The sequence below is a fragment of the Sminthopsis crassicaudata genome, chromosome 6 (genome assembly GCF_048593235.1).
Source record: "Sminthopsis crassicaudata isolate SCR6 chromosome 6, ASM4859323v1, whole genome shotgun sequence".
Taxonomy (NCBI): Eukaryota; Metazoa; Chordata; class Mammalia; order Dasyuromorphia; family Dasyuridae; genus Sminthopsis; species Sminthopsis crassicaudata.
In genome coordinates this window covers 107,223,085-107,243,379 of record NC_133622.1, presented here as the reverse complement: position 1 = coordinate 107,243,379, position 20,295 = coordinate 107,223,085, and the positions used below count along the sequence as shown (strand labels likewise).

At 33.6% G+C, this 20,295-nt stretch overlaps 1 protein-coding gene across 2 annotated transcripts in view; it reads right to left on the bottom strand.

Moving 5' to 3' along the window:
• Positions 1–9,356, bottom strand: part of TLR3 (toll like receptor 3) — a 33,299-nt gene extending 23,943 nt beyond the window's left edge. The window contains exon 1 of one of the 2 annotated variants that reach the window (XM_074273568.1): positions 9,239–9,356. The gene's annotated coding sequence lies outside the window, so the exon portion shown is untranslated. Of the gene's footprint in view, positions 1–643; positions 768–9,238 lie in introns of those variants that run through there. The other variant, XM_074273567.1, reaches the window with a different exon arrangement.
• Between the last annotated feature and the right edge of the window lie 10,939 nt (positions 9,357–20,295).

The following is a 20,295-nucleotide window of genomic DNA, read 5'->3' as shown; positions in this document are numbered from 1 at the left end:
TTCCTCTTCTCCAGGGCCTTCATAAAAGAGCATAGAAAGGATGAATAGATACCACTTTTTTATATCTGTCACCTTTCTGCTATTCTTTTTTTTCCCCTTTCCTGTCTCATATCCCTTAGATCCAATCTAATTTCTTCCTTTGAGCTTGAATTTCCATGGCATCACTTTTCTAATTTATTTTTCAGTGAAAGAAGAAAGGGTTTCTTAAAGAAAGCAACTCTCCCAATTTATATTGTTTAAATGTGCTTTGGGTGTCACTTTGATTTTTTTTTCCTCTCACTCTCTGATAATCATAACTTTCTCAATAAACATGCAAATAAACATCATTGACCAATTTCTTCTTTCAATTATCATTAAATCAGAAGAAGATTCAGTAAACTTTACATTCCAATACAAGCATTTTTATTCCTGTGCTTTCCCCTACAGAATTAATGAAAGAAACCTTTGCAATCTATCCTGTGGTAACTTTCTCTTTTTTGCAGTAGCTCAAAGTCCAGGGATTTGTTTAGAAATCACCTGTTTGCTCACCTTCTGAAAGTGAAACTACAGAAACTTAAAAATAATTAAATAAGAAAGAAAAAGAAAACCCAAGCGACTTTCTTTCTTACTTGGTTTTATGTACAGGAGAACCCCAACAACTCACCTGCTCAGTAATAGTAATCCAGAATTCTCAATTATTTGCTAAAAACTCCTTTCTTTGGTTTCTTTTACACTTTCTCCCCACTTTGAAGAAAATGATTCTACAGAGTGAGAATTCAGGGCAGGACACACCCTTGTTGGAATAGGGCAGGGCTAGGACCAGGAATGGATACACAAATTTACATGTCATTTCCTCTCTTTGGCATATATTTCTAAATAAAATAAAAATTGACTCAATAAAACTGGTTTATAATCATAAACTAATTTAATATGAATTTTTCATTATGAAGCACCCTTTGGTGATTCAGAGAGGCAAATAATAATGATAATGGGAACAAAAACCTCAGGAAGAGAGGGGGAAAATGAAGCCAAGTATAGTTGGAAGAATTAAAAAAAAAAAAAAAAAAAGGAGGGGAAGTCAGGGAGTTTAGGTTTCATGAATCCAAAAATGTTCAACTCTGCTTTATACCAGAAAAAGGATTTTATAGTGGTACACTAAGTGAACTCTTAGAAAATATTGTGTAACAACTTTAGCAAAGTTTCAAGATACAAAATAAATCCACATAAATCATCAGTATTTTTATATATTATTAACAAAGTCCAGCAGCAAGAGATACAAAGAGAAATTCCATTTAAAATAACACAACACAAAATATTTGAGAATCTATCTGCTAAGGCAAAGTCAAGAACTATATGAACAGAATTACAAAACATTTTCCACACAAATAAAGTCACTTCTAATCTCTTGAAAAAATATCAAGTGCTCATAGGTAGACTGAACTAATGATAAAAATGAAAATACTACCCAAATTGATCTACTTATTCAGTACCATACCAAACTCCCAAGAAATTATTTTATAGATCTAGAAAAAATAATAACAAAATTCATCAAAGGTCAATAATTTCAAGGGAATTAATGAAACAAAATGTAAATGAAGGTGGCCTAGTTGTATCAGACCTAAAACTATATTACAAAGTAGCAGTTATCAAAACCATTTGGTATAGGCTAAGAAATAGAGAAGTTGATTGATAGAATAGGTTAGGTTCACAGGACAAAATAGTCAATGACTATAGTAATCTAGTCTTTGACAAACCCAAAGACCTCAGCTTTGGAGGGATAAAAACTCATTATTTAACAAAAACGGCTGGGAAAATTGGAAATTAGTATGGCAGAAACTAGGCATAGATCCACACCTAACACTCTATACTAAGATAAGATTGAATTAAATTCATGATTTAGACATAAAAAGTGATATTATAAGCAAATCAGAAGAATATAGGATAGTTTACCTCTCAGATCTGTGGAAAAGAAAGTTGTGGCCAAAGAAGAACTTGAATACATTACTGAATGTAAAATGAATCATTTTGATTCTATTAAGTTAAAAAAATTTTATACAAGCAAAACTAATGCAGACAAACTTAGAAGGGAAGAAATAGACTGGGGGAAAAGTTTATATTCAAGAGTTCAGATAAAGGCCTCATTTCTAAAATATACAGAGAATTTACTCAAATTTATAGAATTCAAGTCATTCTCCAATTGATAAAATGGTCAAAGGATATGAATAGGCAATTTTCATATGAAGAAATTAAAACCATTTCTAGTCATATGTAAAGGTACTCTATAAGGTTCTCAAAGTACGGCCCACAGGCCAGATGTGGCTCGCTGAGGACGTTTATGCGGCTGCTGGGCAAATGGGCTGAGGGGTGGAGACAGAGTGTGAGTTTTTGTTTTTACTATAGTCCAGCCCTCCAACAGTCTGAGGGACAGTGAACTGGCCCCTATTTAAAAAGTTTGAGGATCACTCTCTAAATCATTATTGATCAGAGAAATGCAAATTAAGACAACTGTGAGTTACCACTTTATACCTCTCAGATTGGCTAAAATGACAGGAAAAGATAATGATGAATGTTGGAGGACATGTGGGAAAACTGGGATATCAACGCATTTTTTATGGAATTATGAACTGATTCAACTATTCTGGAGAGCAATTTGGAATTATCCCCAAAGGGCCATCAAACTGTGCATACCTTTTGATTCTACTGGGCTTAAATCCTAAAGAGATCATAAAAGAGGAAAAAGGATGCATATGTGCAAAAATGTTGTGGCAGCCCTTTTTGTACTGGTAAAAAAAAAAAATAGAAACTGATTGGATGCCCATCAATTGGAGAATGGTTGAACAAGTATATGAATGTTATGAAATATTATTGTTCTATAAGAAATGATCGGCAGGATGATTTCAGAGAAGCCTGGAGAGACCTACATGATCTGATGCTAAGTGAAATGAGCAGAACCAGGAGATCATTATGTATAGCAACAGCAAAATTATGCGATGATCAATTCTGATGGAAGTGGTTCTTGTCAATAATAAGGTGATTCAGACCAGTTCCAGTGGTCTTGTGATGAAGAAAGTCATCTGCACCCAGAGAGAGGACAGTGAGAACTGAATGTGGACTACAACATAGTATTTTCACTCTTTTTGTTGTTTGCTTGCATTTTGTTTTCTTTCTCATTTTTTTTTTCTTTTAGATCTGATTTTTCTTGTGCAACATGAATTATTTGTGGAAATATGTATAGAGGAATTGGACATATTTAACATATATTGGATCACTTGCCAACTGGGGAAGAGGAGGGGAAAAGAGGGGAAAATATTAGAACACAGAGCTTTGTAGAGGTGAATGTCAAAAATTATCCATGTATATATTTTAAAAATAAAAACCTATAATTTAAAAAAAAAGAAAATATTGTTTAAGCAATAGGAAAGATTAGTATGTTTCCCTTAGGGATAATATGACTTTCTATGTTATTTTTGAAATTTTTAAAAAGTATTTTCTAAACTCTTGAGAGTATAGGAATAAATGGACTATTCCTTAGAATAATCAGGAGCATATATTTAAGACCATCAGTAAGCATAATATGCAATAGAAATAAACTGCAACCTTTCCCAGTAAGATCAGGAGTGAAACAAGGTTGCCCACTATCACCATTACTATTCAATATAGTACTAGAAACGCTAGCCTCGGCAATAAGAGCCGAGAAAGAGATTCAAGGAATTAGAGTAGGAAATGAGGAAATCAAACTATCACTCTTTGCAGATGACATGATGGTATACTTAGAGAACCCCAAAGACTCTGCTAAAAAGCTATTAGAAATAATTCAGAATTTTAGCAAATTTGCAGGACACAAAATAAATACACATAAATCCTCAGCATTTTTATATATCACCAACAAAATGCAACAGCAAGAGATACAAAGAGAAATTCCATTCCAAACAAATGTTGAGAGTATAAAGTATTTGGGAATCCATCTACCAAAGAAAAGTCAGGAATTATATGAGAAAAATTACAAAACACTTGCCACAAAAATAAAGTCAGATTTAAATAATTGGAAAGACATTCAGTGCTCTTGGATAGGCCGAGCGAATATAATAAAGATGACAATACTCCCCAAACTAATCTATTTATTTAGTGCTATACCAATCAGACTCCCAAGAAACTATTTCAATGACCTAGAAAAAATAACAACAAAATTCATATGGAAGAATAAAAGGTCGAGAATTGCAAGGGAACTAATGAAAAAAAAAAAAAAACTCAGAGGAAGGTGGTCTAAGTGTACCTGATCTAAAACTATATTATATAGCAGCAGTCACCAAAACCATTTGGTATTGGCTAAGAAATAGACCAGTAAATCAGTGGAACAGATTAGATACAAAGGACAAAAAAGGGTACATCTATAGCAATCTAATCTTTGACAAACCCAAAGATACCAACATTAGGGATAAAAATTCATTATTTGGAAAAAACTGTTGGGAAAACTGGAAATTAATATGGCAGAAATTAGATATGGATTCACACTTAACACCATATACCAAGATAAGATCAAAATGGGTCCATAATTTAGGCATAAAGAGTGAGATAATAAATAGATTAGAGGAACAGAGGATAGTCTACCTCTCAGACTTGTGGAGGAGGAAGGAATTTATGACCAGAGGAGAACTAGAGATCAGTATTGATCACAAAATAGAAGATTTTGATTACATCAAACTAAAAAGTTTCTGTACAAACAATACTACTGCAAACAAGATTAGAAGGGAAGTAACAAATTGGGAAAATATTTTTAAAAGCAAAGGTTCTGACAAAGGTCTCATTTCCAAAATATATAGAGAACTGACCCTAATTTATAAGAAACCGAACCATTCTCCAATTGATAAATGGTCAAAGGATATGAACAGACAATTCTCAGATGAAGAAATTGAAACTATATCCACTCATATGAAAGAGTGTTCCAAATCACTACTTATCAGAGAAATGCAAATTAAGACAACTCTGAGATACCACTACACACCTGTCAGATTGGCTAAGATGACAGGAACAAATAATGATGAATGTTGGAGGCGATGTGGGAAAACTGGGACACTGATGCATTGCTGGTGGAGTTGCGAAAGAATCCAGCCATTCTGGAGAGCAATTTGGAACTATGCCCAAAAAGTTATCAAACTGTGCATACCCTTTGATCCAGCAGTGCTACTTATATCCCAAAGAAATACTAAAGAGCAGAAAGGGACCTGTATGTGCCAAAATGTTTGTGGCAGCTCTTTTTGTTGTAGCTAGAAACTGGAAGATGAATGGATGTCCATCAGTTGGAAAATGGTTGGGTAAATTATGGTATATGAAGGTTATGGAATATTATTGCTCTGTAAGAAATGACCAGCAGGAGGAATACAGAGAGGCTTGAAGAGACTTACATCAACTGATGCTGAGTCAAATGAACAGAACCAGAAGATCACTGTACACTTCAACAACAATACTGTATGAGGATGTATTCTGATGGAAGTGGAAATCTTCAACATAAAGAAGAGCCAACTCACTTCCAGTTGATCAATGATGGACAGAGGTAGCTACACCCAGAGAAGAAACACTGGGAAGTGAATGTAAATTGTTAGCACTAATATCTGTCTGCCCAGGTTACATGTACCTTCGGAATCTAATGCTTATTGTGCATCAAGAAAATGGTATTTACACACATGTATTGTATCTAGGTTATATTGTAACACATGTAAAATGTATGGGATTGCCTGTCATTGGGGGGAGGGAATAGAGGGAGGGGGGGATAATTTGGAAAAATTAATACAAGGAATAATGTTATAAAAAATATATAATAAAAAGTATTTTCTCATTTGTTCCCTCATTTTATCCTTCACCATCAGAGCTTTAATCAAGTGGGACAATCTGCCTTTGCTCCCAGCAAAGCACCTGGCAAAGCATTTTTGTTTTCTACAGAAGTTCAACGTCTACCACCACCACCCTGATTTTCAGTTTTCCACCATTTTGCACCATATAATAGGCTTCCACCCTAATAGTGCCATTACCAATCCCATATTCCTTTCCAACCCTGACTAGATTCTCTCTTCTGGTACAATTGTCCATATGGTCAGATTAACCATTTTGCCACTGACAACAGCACTGCCTTACCACCAATACCCTCAAATCATTTTGTCCTAGATGAACAAATTCTTATTTTCACAGACTATTCACTCATCTACCTTCTCTGTCTTTTTGCTACATACAATATCACTCAACTCTGTTCACTGCACTTCTGGAGATCCATGTCCATTGAGTTTTGGGATTCCTGAGTCAAACTAATTGATGCTGAGTCAGTGAAAACTCACATAGGCTGCTACTATTTATCTGATGTCAGACCACAACATACTTTGAATCTTATTCAGCCAAAAGCCCTAACAACACTTGCCATGAACTCTACTGTAGCATTTCTTATCTATTGATATCTTTGTCAACTCTCATTCTGGAAACAAAGTTCCTGTCTGCCATCATTAATTACCTATTGGATATTTCAAACTGCATATCTTGTAGGCCTCTCAAACACATTAAGTCCAAAGTGTGTCATCCCTTCCTATGAATTATGAATGATTTAGCTCTACTCAGCAAAATAATGACCCAAGATAATTCTGAAGAACTTAAGATGAAAACTGCTATTCATCTCCAAAGAAAAAAAATGATGAAGTCTGAATACAGATTGAAACATATTTTTCTTGAGTTGTTTTTTTTGTTTGTTTGTTTGTTTGTTTGTTTTTGTTTTTTTGGTCTGGGTTTTCTTTCACACCATGATTAACATGGAAATATGTTTTGCATGACTGCAGAAGTATAATTATATTAAATTGCTTGCCTGCTTAATGGGGGGGGGGGAAGAGAGAAGAAGGGAGAGAACGTGAGAACATGGAATACACAAAAAATTTTAAATGAATGTTAAAAATATGTGTATATGTAATTGGGGAAAAATAATGCATTAAAGAAAAAAAGAGCTTTCTTATCCTTGTAGTCTCACAGATTTGCAAGTACATTATGCTCAAAATCTCACTCTCTTTTACTCCATATATATCAAAATATATTATCAAATATTGCTTCTATCTCCATAATATCTCTCACATCCACTACTTAAACAGATTTAATCATCTCACCCAGAGTAGTAATTAGAATTAAATCTCTTTTCTCTCCTATTCATCCTATGTAGAGCTGCCAAATGATTTTTATTAGGCACAGGACTGACAATGTCATACCTCTGTTCAAACTCTGGTGGATACATAATGCCTCTACAAGGCTTTTTAAACTTTTTCTACTCATGACTCCTTTTCACTCAAGAAAATTTTATATGACCTCAGGCATATAGATATATAAAACAGACATACAAATCAAACAATTAATGATAATAAGTCATGATTTAATGGCATTCAGTTATGAAACTCCATATAGAGTTGTGACTCACAGTTTAAGAAGTTTTGCTCTAGAATAAAATACAAACTCATCTATTTGACATTTAAAACCAGTCACAACCTGTTCCTAAGCATACTTTTTTAGATTCATTATATTTTATTCTCCTTCCTTTATTTACTTCATGTGAGGGAAAGTTAAATTAATTACTTTTTTTGCTTTATTTTTTTTTCTTAAAGTCTCATGTAGTCATTAGGTTCCATTTGCCTAATTCTAAGTTTTAAGGAATTATTTTCCTCAGTAAGTTTTTACCTATCTTTTCCATGTTATCAGTTCTGCTTTTAAAGAAATTCTTTTCTTGAAAAGATTAATTTTTATGCTTCTTTTACTATTAGATCGATTCTGCTTCTTAAGGTGATATTTTCTTCAGTAGTTTTGTGTCTTTTTTGCAATCTGTTAAATCTCTTTTCATAATTTTCTTGCATCATTGTAATTTCTTTTTTGAATTTTTTCGCTACTTTTCTTTTTAACTCTTCCAGGAATTCTTACTGGCTTTGGATTTTCTTTGAGGCTTTGCTTGTAGCTATTTTTCACATTGCTATCTTCTAAGTTTGTCTTGGTCTTCTGAAGTAACTCTTTATGGTAAAGTTCTTCTGTTCTTCCCTGGTCATTTCTTGACTTGAATTTCATGTTCAAATTGGACTTTGCTCACTTGGGGGTGGAGATGTACTTTCCCCAGTGTCAGGCTTTTTAATGTTGCTCTTTTCTTGTTCTGCAAGTTTTTGGTTCTCCCAAAATGATGTTATTATTATTAGAAAGAGGTGATCAATGCTTTCTCGGTCTGTGTGCTCTGCAACTACAAGTACTAATGCTCTTCTTAATCCTAGAACTGAGACCAAACCCCTACTCCTTTGTGACTTACAGAATCACTCCTCTCCAGCCTGGAACTATGTATGACCTAGAACGATGTATGAGCAATAGAATTGTCAATTGACTCCAGCTGCACCCAGTGCCAGCAAAAGGTCCCTGTCATCTCTTTCTGACCATTTGTCTAACCTCTTTCTATCCTAGGATGAGAGCTCCTGAAGCTGCTGCTGCAGCCACCTTCAAAGTTCAATACATGCACTTCTGCCATACTCTGCACCTGTGCCCAGCCATGTGCTACAGAACTTTCCTGAATACTTTCTGAACTGTTTTATCCTTTGACATTTTGTTGGCTCTGCTTCTCAAAAATTTATTTTGAGCCTTTATTTTAAAGTTATTTAGAGTGGAATGTTGGGAAAAGTCATCTGGGTTGTCTGCTATTTTAGCTATGTCTCACTCTATAAGATGCTTTTAGAATATAGATATCAAAAGAAGGCTTACAATGTGAAGCTATAAAAAGAGCTAGATTGACATAACAACTAAAATTTCAGAAAACTCATCGTTTCTCTTTGTGGGACAAAACTAATTTATAGAATTTTGAACAGTTTGCAATAATAACTTGAGTCATTGATATATTCAAGAAACCATAGATGTTCTCACTTTCCATCTGTTCTCTCTTGGGTTTTCATTTCAATATATCAGGAAACCAGATACCTATTTGCAATTAGTCCTAAAACACTGATCACAGCTTCCAGGGGACACTTGAATTACCAGAAGCAAGCAAAGCCTCAGACAAGTAGCATCAATGTTTTCACACCAAGCAACTTCATTATTTCTGGATTGTATCTAGAGAGAAAAACATGACTTCCATTCCATAGCAAGTAGCTTATTTATAAAGGAAATAGACAGCAAGTGTCACACTGCTATCAATTACTTAGACAAAAAGACATATTTCTTCTCCACAATAAATCATAAATAACATTGTTTCGAAATAATGCCCCTTATTACTTACCCCAGAAATAGGAGGCTGAGATTGAGACGTTAGCTCCAAAATTCCTGGGAAATTCCACTTCAGTCAAGATATATATCTACTTCAGAACTGATGTATTTACTCAAGCAACATGTCCTTCTCAAGAGTGAAAAGCTATACTCAAACTTATTACAGAAATATATAACACGTCAAAATGCTATCTTCCCAGATTCACTTCCTTTTTGTTGGGTGCAAGTCATAAACCACGGAAAGCTGACTTGAAACAAACACATTCAGGCTTTCCCAAGAGTATTGGTGCAGATTTAAATTCTTAAATTTAAGCAATTATTATTTTTATATCCTTTGACCAATTATCTATTGGAGAATGGCTCTTAGTCTTACAAATTTGAACCATTGTTTATACACACACACACACACACACACACACACACACACACACAGAGGACTCTTATTAGTGATATTTGCCACAAAGATTTTTTCCCAATTATGGTCTCTATCCTTGAATCTTTGAGAAAGTTCCCAGGCTTAAGGCAAACTGAATAAAATAATGACTTGGGGAGTGTGTTTGCATCAGATTAATTAAATTGTTTTCTTTCAAGACTAATTAATTTTTCAGAGAAAAGAGAAAAAGATTTCTGCAAATTAAGTTCCTCTTATCAATTCCTATAGAGTGACTATCTTTGCCAGCATTATCAGTTTGAGATTTCTCAGAGATTTTTCAAAGTATTTAATGTTTTCTTTGACTTACTTATATTATTTTGATTTACTCATATTCTTAGCTCAGTGTCTAGTCTAGTTAGGATTATGGAGCAAAGCATTATGCTTGGGTCAAATTAAGAAAAGGCTAATAAATTGGGCAATAAAAAGATAATTGACAACTTTGGAGAATTACTTCTATTTAGTAATGAGGTTGGAAGCCAGATTAAAAAGAGAGTGATAAGAAGTGGAAATATAAATTATAGATGGCTTTCTAAAGGAATTTAGCCATGATGCAGGATGATAGTGAATGGGGACAGACAGATAAAAGGAGAGATTTAAAATTTTTATTCATTTTATTTTTAATTTGTGAAATAAAACAAGTATATCCATAACATAGCATAGTATAAATTTAAAAAGATGATTGCAGACAAAACTGCAAATCTGTTACATATAACCTTCTTTGGATACAGATAGCATCCTCCTCCATGGGTCTTTTGTAGTTAATTTGGATGTTTATAATAGTCAAAATGATTTATTCATTCATAGTTGTTCTTAAAACAGTAGTGCTATAATTGGAAATTGAGGAAATATCCACCAATGGATGAATAAATTGTGGCGCGTGATTATTTTATAAGAAATGATAAGCAGGATGCTGTCAGAAAAACTTGGAAAGACTTCCATAAGCTCATATAAAGTCAAATGTATTATATAAAAAGTATTACCAAAGTTCTGGGATAATCAGCTGAGAATAACTTTGTAATTCTCAGCAATGCAGTGATCCAAGACTATTCTGAAGGACTTAATGATCAAAATTCTATCCATACTCAAAGAAAGAATAGATTTTGTCTAAATACAAATCATAGCACACTATATTATTATTATTATTTTGAAATTTATTTTATTTTTAAAAAGAGAATAAGAAAAATAGAAAAGGAATACAAAACAAAAAGAACATTGTCATGTGTCCGGTAGAACATCTGGAAGGATTTAAAATATAAAACAACAAATACCAGTTCAAGAAAGTATATATAAGGGGAACATTCTAGGAAGATGGCAGAGTAGGCTGGTAAATTTCAAGATCTCTCAATTTTCCTCATGAATAGAACAAATTTGCACCAAAGGCCCAACTGATGAAAAATCAAGGACTTGGGACAGAACAGGGACCTCCTGATACAACCAAAGAAGATCTGAAGAAGGACGACCTGGAATTAAACAGTCCAAAATGCAAACACCTCCAGGCTAGCTCATCAGAAAGACCAAGTGGGGTACCTTGGGATGAACTGAGTGTGGTTGGAGCCTCAGCAAGAGCTGCTGAAACTTTCATCTCTGTTTGTGGTGTCACACACTCTACAAACGGAGTCGGGATCTGAGTCTGGGAAGATGAAATGAACCATGGGCTGATTGGGAATGCCAAGCCCAACTGTGCTGCTAAGACTTGGCCCTGGGTGAGAAGGAACCAGCACCCAGTCAGTGCAGAGGCAGTGGGGCAGGGACACTGCTGGATCATTTTACTCTTTGTTGTTTTGTGCAAATCTTTCCATTTTTAAAAATATCATCAAGTCCATCATTTCTTATAGTACTTATTCCATCACAATTAAAAAAAGAGATTTTTGATCATGAAAGAGACATGGGCACATCAGTCACAAATGCTCATGAACTATATACTAATTTGTGCCAATGTGACTTTTCAGATCTTTAGTTTGTTTTGAACAAGTTTGTTGTCAGGAAATATTTTTAATAATAAAATGCATATTAATATGAATTATTACTATTATTACTGTAGTGCTTTAAGGTTTAAAAAGCTCTTTTTTTCTCAGAAAGATTTTTTACTTCTGCTAACATTATGATGTAGGTAGTGAAGGCATTGTTATTTCTATTTTATAAAGGAGGAAATTGAATCTCAAAAGAGTCAGATGCCTTGCTCAGGATCAGACAACTAAAAATACAAAAGTATTATTCAAACCCATTTTTTATTTCAAGTCCATCCTATCGGTTCCATTCAGCCATGCTAAAATGAGTCCTTTACTTCAAAAAAGTAAAGGGAGGTCTGGGCCTTTTAATAATTATAATCTATTCAAAGGTTACTAAGATGCTAATGAGGTTATTTATATGTTATATGGTCAGGATGAACATCTGAATTTCTACATAAACTATTTGAAAAATTAGTGTCTGCACAGGTCTACATTTCTAACACATGGCCTCTGTCAATGTTTGCCCTTGAAAAAGTCTTCTAGTCTCAAGTAGAACTGAGTGAAAGAATGAATTGAACATGACTGGGGGGGGGGGAGGGAGGGAGGAGAGGTGTGTGTTAGTATCAACTTAATAAAATTGTTTTCTTCCAGGATTGCAATTGATTTTCCAGTGGTGGAAAAAAAGACTTCTGCAAATTAGGGAACAGCTCCTCCTACCAATGTCACTTGGGTTATAATATATTAATTAATGGAATATTATTGTTCTGTAAGAAATGACCAGCAGGATGATTTCAGAGAGGCCTGGAGAGACTTACATGAACTGATGCTGAGTGAAATGAGCAGGACCAAGAGATTATTATATATTATATGATATATACTTCAACAACAATACTATATAATGATCAATTCTGATGGATGTGGCCTCTTTAACAATGAGATGAACCAAATCAGTTCCAATAGAGCAGTAATGAACTGAACCAGCTACACCCAGCGAAAGAACTCTGGGAGATGACTATGAACCACTACATAGAATTCCCAGTCCCTCTATTTTTGTTCGCCTACATTTTGGATTTCCTTCACAGGGTAATTGTACACTGTTTCAAAGTCCGATTCTTTTTGTACAGCAAAACAACTGTTTGGACATGTAAATATATATATTGTATTTAATTTATAATTTAACATATTTAACATGCCATATGGGGGGGGGGGATTAGAACAAAAGGTTTGGCAATTGTCAATGTTGTAAAATTACCCATGCATATATCTGGTAAATAAAAACTATTAAAATATAAAAAATATATATTAATTATATTGTTATATATATTAATCATATATTAATTAATATATAGTTGATATTTTGTATATATAATATATAATTGTATGTATTAATTATTTTGTTAAATAACACACAAAGTTTTATTATTTTAACATTATGACTAATCTTTACATGATATTGAGTAGAGTATTTACCATCCTTGGTATTAAGTTTTCTTTTAAGATCAATGTTATTCGACACATACTCAAAAAAGTGCTAATCAAATACAATTTTAAAATAAATTTTATTAACTGCTAAAGCAAAAACTTTGAGTTTGCAATCTCTTTGAGTCAACAGCTTGGTCATTTAGAGTAGGTTCCTTAAATAGAATTGCATCAGATGACCTGGAAAGGATTTTTCCTTGGGATGTAACCATAGAAACCATCCAGGCCAATAGCGATCTCAATTCTGTCACCATCACCTGCTTAGTGGTTCTCAATAGCAATTACATCCTGATGAAAATGGTTCTCTCAGTTATGTCTCAGAGCATTCTAGAGACACACTCAGGTTAGTTAGAATGATGTCTACTCTTCACTCCTAATCCAAAAGGGAGAGAGTGAGGTAGTAAAATCAGTACTATGCTTAGATTCAGACACACTAAATTCAAATCTAACCTTGCCTCTAACTATATGAAGTTGTGTAAGTAACTTTGGACAAGCCTCTAGGGTCCTTGGTTTGTTTGTCCATAAACAGAAATTATCTGGTCTTTAAGAGCACTGTTAGAGGCTACTTGTATGAATCCCATTTTGGACATTTACTATATTGGAAAGTAGATACAGCCTTTTGCCAAGACAGTATTTGATATTTCTTCAAACTGGTAAAACTGTCAAAATGTGCAATCAACTTGCATAGGCTTTGAGAACCCAGACTAGAGAAGGTATAGTATAGATTGCATATTTAAGTGATAAGAAACAATGTCTGCAAAGAAGTAGATTTCTGAGGTATCCATCAATGCAATGAGAAAGCTCATTTGGGGAGAAAAAAAAAAGTACCTTCCTAATAAGTTTTGAGATTGTCTTAGCATTGTGTCATAGTAAGCCTTGCTATTTGTTCTTCATTTCTCTCTTTGATGATAACTTTGAATAATATGAGAATTCAAATATCTTCACAAGTTACTTATCAAGAACCAACAGCCATCTCAAAGCTTAATATGGAAAACAAAGCAAAACAATATAGATTTTTAAGAAGAAAATCCAAATCTTTTTTTTTTAAAAGCATGATTCAGAACAAACAAACTTCTGAGAGAATAAGCCAGTTCCAATTGTCTTCTGGGAATACATAATGACTGGGACCTTCTGGGGGCATTCTAGAAGTGCTGAATAATAACAGAGCTCACACATGCATAATGTATAGCATTTTCCAAATGAGTTCCTTATACCTACACCATGATAGAGCATACGAGTGGGATTGTCCCACCTTTAGATATATCGCGATCTGTACTGAAACAAATTTTAACCCAACAAAACTTAATAAGAGAGGCTAAGAGAGTTTCCGAAGGATTAATGGATTAAAGTAATATGCATATGGTCACACAGCTAGTGTTAAAGGTAGAACCCAGGACTTTCTGCACTATATCCACTACATTTCAGTTTGCTCTTTTAAAATAATAGGGTTGAACTGAAATCACTCTTTTTCTCAGTCTTTCCCTCTCTGTCTTATCCCTTTTCTCTCTCTGCTTTCTTTCGCTCTCTCTTGGTCTCTCTCTTCCTTTTCCTCTCTTCCCCCTCTCTCTTCCACTCTTTTTCCCCCCTTTTCTCTTTTTTTCTGTCTTCCTCCTCTTCTTGTCTCTGCCTCTATTCCTCCTCTGTCTCTCTATTATTTCTTGTTCTGTTTCTCCTCTCTCTCTGTCTCTCTGTCTTTCTCTTTCTTTTATTTCTCTCTCTCCTTCCCCTCTCTCTGTCTGTTTTCTCCCTTTGTCTTTATCACTGTCTTTTTCCTCTCTGTTTTCCCACCCCATCTCTCTGTTTTTCTATTTTTCTTCTCCCCTTTCTCTTCTTTTTCTCTGTCTTCCTCTTTCCCCCCTGTATTTCTTCTTCCTCTTTTTGTTCTTATTCTCTCCTCCTCCTCCTTCTCTGTATCTTTCCTGCTTCAGCTCATGAGAGAAATGATACATATAAAAATTAATCTATGCCCTAACAGAGATTTATGTTTTCACAGATAATCTTCTTTTTCTGTTCTAATTTGTATTTGGAAATTTTTAAGATAGTTATTAAATTCAAATTAAAAAAAAGAATACAGACTACAGCATACTTAATCCTAATATGTATCTTTCCATTAACTTCGGTGTATCTGTAACTGATTCTCAGAAAAAAGTGGTATTCTAAGATCTGTGATCACTTCAGTGTCCCTGGGAGAATGCAGGGGTAATAGAATTGGGCTTAAGAATTTTGAATTATCATGGGAATGTTAACAGTACTGATTGACTTCCTGAATGGAGTCCAGTCCACTCTCATTCTCTTTCTCATTTCTGAGTCTAGCTCATTGTCCATATGCATTCTCTGTGCTAGTACTGAAATGCTAGCTAGACATAGTATGTCTGGAACTTTTCACTAAAGTATTTTTCTTCTATTGACACACTTATGACAATCTCTTTTGAGTAATTATGGATTTAATTGAAGATATGATGTAATGTAGTATATAATATGATGCATTCAGTACAGTATTCTCTATAAACAAGTTCAAATGGATGACCTTACCATTCAGAGAGAATCCTTCCCCTATTTGGATCACTATATAGCAATTCCATGGTAGTACTGAAAATATGTTTTCAGTTGGCATATATCTCCCTATTTTATAATAAATAACCAAAGGATCAATGCATAGACTTTTTTCTACAGGTGTATTAGCTAGGAATTTCTCTCTCTCTCTCTCTCTCTCTCTCTCTCTCTCTCTCTCTCTCTCTCTCTCTCTCTCTCTCTCTCTTCTCTCTCTCTCTCTCTCTCTCTCTCTCTCTCTCTCTCTCTCTCTCTCTCTCTCTCTCTGTGTGTGTGTGTGTGTGTGTGTGTGTGTGTGTGTGATTCCCAAATAAAAATCCACAAATGAATATTTGGAAATCAAACCATATATAAGTTGGGACTTTCTTGTATTCAGGTAGTCGATTACTAGAACAATATTTTTAATCAAATTATTTCAGAGAGAAGAAAACAGGAAAAAAAGTCACTTGGATATTGTACAAATATATTTTCCCCAAAATGGTATTTAGAAACCGTTATTAGTTACATCCATGTGTACATATTTGTAAATGCTCTAAAAGGGAATGTGTGTATAATGAACATATCTAAGCAAAGTCTCTGTTGCCCTATTAATGGTCTTTTTTTCTAGCTTTGATTATGTCTCTTTAGTAAGGTATGAAATTACTTTGACAAAGTTAGGTCTTTGATAAATTGTTAAGTTTCCTCTACTGCCTGTAACAATATATTACTGATGTCTAATGATTGATGATTTATAACTAGTTTATACACCTAAGAAATAACTTGGAGCTTAGAAGCAGAAAAAGAGCAAAGAGGGACTAGTCAGCAGTTATACTCAGTTTTTTAGGTCAGTGGGCTTCAAACTGTTTTGATTGTGAACTTCATTAGTAAATTTTTGAGCTTATACTCTCAACATATCTATACACTTAGGTCCTAAATATTGTAAATAATGAATGCCATGAATGTTACATTTTTAAAATTCTCACTGCATGTTTCCATTGGACTACAACCAAATAACATATTTTATATAACTATCATTTTAAATCATACAAATTCAAATACATGAGATAATTTCATGGGATTAATTACCAATAACTTGCTTATTGATAAGTTATATACTATTACTAATAGTTCTGTCCATTATAAAACATAAAATTGAAGTCTGAGTTTAGATAAAAATAAAATCATATTTGATCCTGGATTTAAGAGGGAGATGTTGAATTCTATTGAATAGGGGAGTAATTTGATCACACCTAGACTTTTGGAAAATCTTTTTGGTAACAGAGGAGTTCTGGGAGCCAGTGGAAACAAAGAACAAAGCCACAACCCTGTATTTTGCCTTTAAAGCATTGATATATTATATTATGCATTATAATATAATATTCATTAAAATTTCCTTTTGTATCTTGAGTAGTGTGTAGCACTTTGTAAACATATAGTAGGAGCTTAATAAATGTTTTTAAAACTGATTTATTCTTTTAAAATGTATAATCAATTCAAGGTGTTACTTTCAAAGTTGTCATGCTTATTTCCCTATGATTTTTTTCTGTTCTCTTGTCTGAACTTTTAATTTTTTGATAATCCCATTTTCTTTCCTTTCTTCTATTGTGTAGACCCAATTGCAAATTCCTTTTTCTCTCTCAAAGCTGACCTATAATCCTTGTAATAAATAACCATAGTCAAATAAAACAAATACATGCAATTACCAGGTAAAATATGTGTATTTTATTTTACACTTTGAAGTCAGCACTATTCTGTCAGGAAGTGATGTTACATATGAAACATGCATCCTATTTTTAATAATGATCTTTTTGCAAGAAGTCACCTAAAGGGTATCATCCAGGTGAACATATATGTGTGTGCATGTTTATGCATTGCTATGTATATTTATAAATATACACATAAACATATACACATGACATTATTATGTGTAAATGTACATATATGTATAATACAGATATATTCATGTATGTATATACATGTAAATCAGCCACATTAGGTTTTTTTCCAAGCATATAATATATCTAAAATACCATCCATCATTGCAAATATAGGATCTTTCACTCAGAATACAGGCTTTTGTAAGCTGGCCTAGAACTAAAAATAGTTATCTCATTTTTCTGTCTATGAAAAACATATTGTTAGCTCCATTTAAGTAACTCACATAATATACAGATCTTTTAGATTCCCAAATAGAAATCCATGAAATGAATATTTGGAAGTCAAACCATATGAAAGTTGGGACTTTTCTTGTGTTGAGGTAGTTGACTACTAGGTCAATATTCCACAAAATAGATACCTTGACATAAATTATGGGTGACTATGAGGGCTCTAAATGATAGAAATGGAATATTTTTAAATGGAATTATTTCAGAGAAGAAAACAGGAAAAAAAGTCACTCAGATGTTGTGCAAATGTGTAAATATATTTTCCCAAAAAGGGTATTTAGAAACTGTTATTAACTACATCTATTTGTACATTCTTGTACATGGACTAGACAGGAAGATAAATTGGTTCGAGTAGTAGTAGCTTCTCTATTTTTGAAGCATTAAGTACCATCTACTTTGAATCAAATGTTTCCTTTTATAATCCCACCAAATTTCCAAGTTTAAAGGAAGCCATGAGGATGGGATTTACTAATTTCACCAACACCATATATTAATTTATGATTTGGGAAAACCCTATGAATATTATTACTGTGAGTCAGAAGTAGTCACTACCACATTTCTAGATTTTATAACTTTCTCTTCAAAACTAATTCTTTTGTCTTTTTAAAGACCCAATCCAAAGATATAATTGAGAGTTGCAATGTGGTATGGCTTGATGACATAGCACGTAGATGCATAGAAGTTAGCTAAACTTGAGTCAGTGATAAAATAAAAGAATAGTGACTAAGTCAATAAGGATTCAATTAAGTGGGATCTCTTTATTATCAGATGATATGAGAGGCTTAAAGGCTTATTTCTCCTAGGAACTGCTTAGGTACACATCATTTTTAAAGATTTCAGTTCCTTTTAATTGCACATAGGTGCCTATGATGTACTAACATGAAACCAGATTTCTGGGAGACTCTCTGGGGACCTGGGAAGGATCCACAGCATGAGACAATGCATTCAGTATAGCATTTTTTGTGTTCTTTTCTTATGCCTCCCCCTGGACATTATAATGCTCTGAGTCGGTAAGCACTATGTAATATACTTATGATAGTCCATAAACACCCCAAATCAGTATTTTGAGTTAATTGTCCATGTTAATTGTTGTGCACCAGCCTTCTCTAATAACTGGAAAACTATAATAGATTCTTTAATACACATAAGTGAAAGTTTATTTGCATAAGACTCTCCTCTATGTCCACATTAGGGAGAGAGTTGATAGGAGTTTGAGAGAAAAGAGATCCTTTTGGTTTGCAGCTTTGAGAAAGAAGACAGGTGGTTACAGATTCTCTTTAAGTCCCTAAAGAAAGAAAAAAGGCTCTGGAAGAAGTTAACATATGGAAGAGCTCAGAGCATCCACTAACACCCCTTTCTGAGGAGAGCAGATGCAGTGGGAAAGACTTCCTACAGAAGGTAATGTTTGAGTTGTGCCTTTATGGAAGCCAAAGAGGACAAGAAATGGAGGTGAACATAGAGAACATCCCAAAACACAGAGGATAGCTAATAACAATTTTTAATTAAAATTTAAAATTTTTTTTAAATTGGAAAATTGAGCAGTTATGTATGAGGAATGGCAACAAGATCACAAAAAAAGTAGAGATCATGATGGGAAGTAAAGTTTAAGAATACTGGAAAGCCAGAAAGAGCCCATCTTGATAAAGGTTTCTAAATCAAATAAGAGTATTTTACATTTGTTCCTGGAGGCAATATGGAATTTACTGATTAAAAGTGCCTGATGTCAATGCTGGAAAATTACCTATGCATAAAATTTTTGTAAAAATAAAAAAAATAAAATAATATTTTTTTAAAGTGCCTGACATGCTTTAGAAAAATTTCTTGGAAGTTGAGTGGGAGATGCATTGAAGTGAAGAGACACTCAAGACAGAGAGAACAATTAGAAAATTATTGAATTAATCCATGCATGAGGAGATGAAAGCCTATACCAGGATGGCATCTGTGTGACTGGAGAGATGAGGATGCATGCAAGAGAAAATAGAAATGACAAGGTTTGGAAACAGATTGGATTGTGAAATGAGTGTAACTGAGTATTCTAGGATGATATTGAGTTGACCAGGACTTGATCATGACAATAATTAAGAAATTCAAAAAAAGGAAGGATTTTGAGGAAAAGATAATGATTTCCATTCAGAACTTTCTTTTTACTCTTGTTATTGAAATTTGCTTTTTTCAAAATTGCTCTTCAGTTTTTTGAAATATGGATATCCAGTGTAGCCACGACTGGATTACCAATTCTATATTTAGCCTTCTTTCCTGTCACTACTTTCCATTATTCTAGAGATTTTCCAAACCATAGAAGATAGCTAATAAAATAAATAAATAAATAAACCATTTAAATTGGTAAGTGGAGCATTTGTTTAGCATTATCTGTTTCCAAATTATGCCTCTAGCTTCTTGGATAATGGCATACATTACCTAGGAACAGCACAAGTAATGTGTATGAAAAATGTTTTAAGGAGATTTTTTTTCTCACCCATATATCACATTACAGTTGTACAGTAGTTTCATTGGA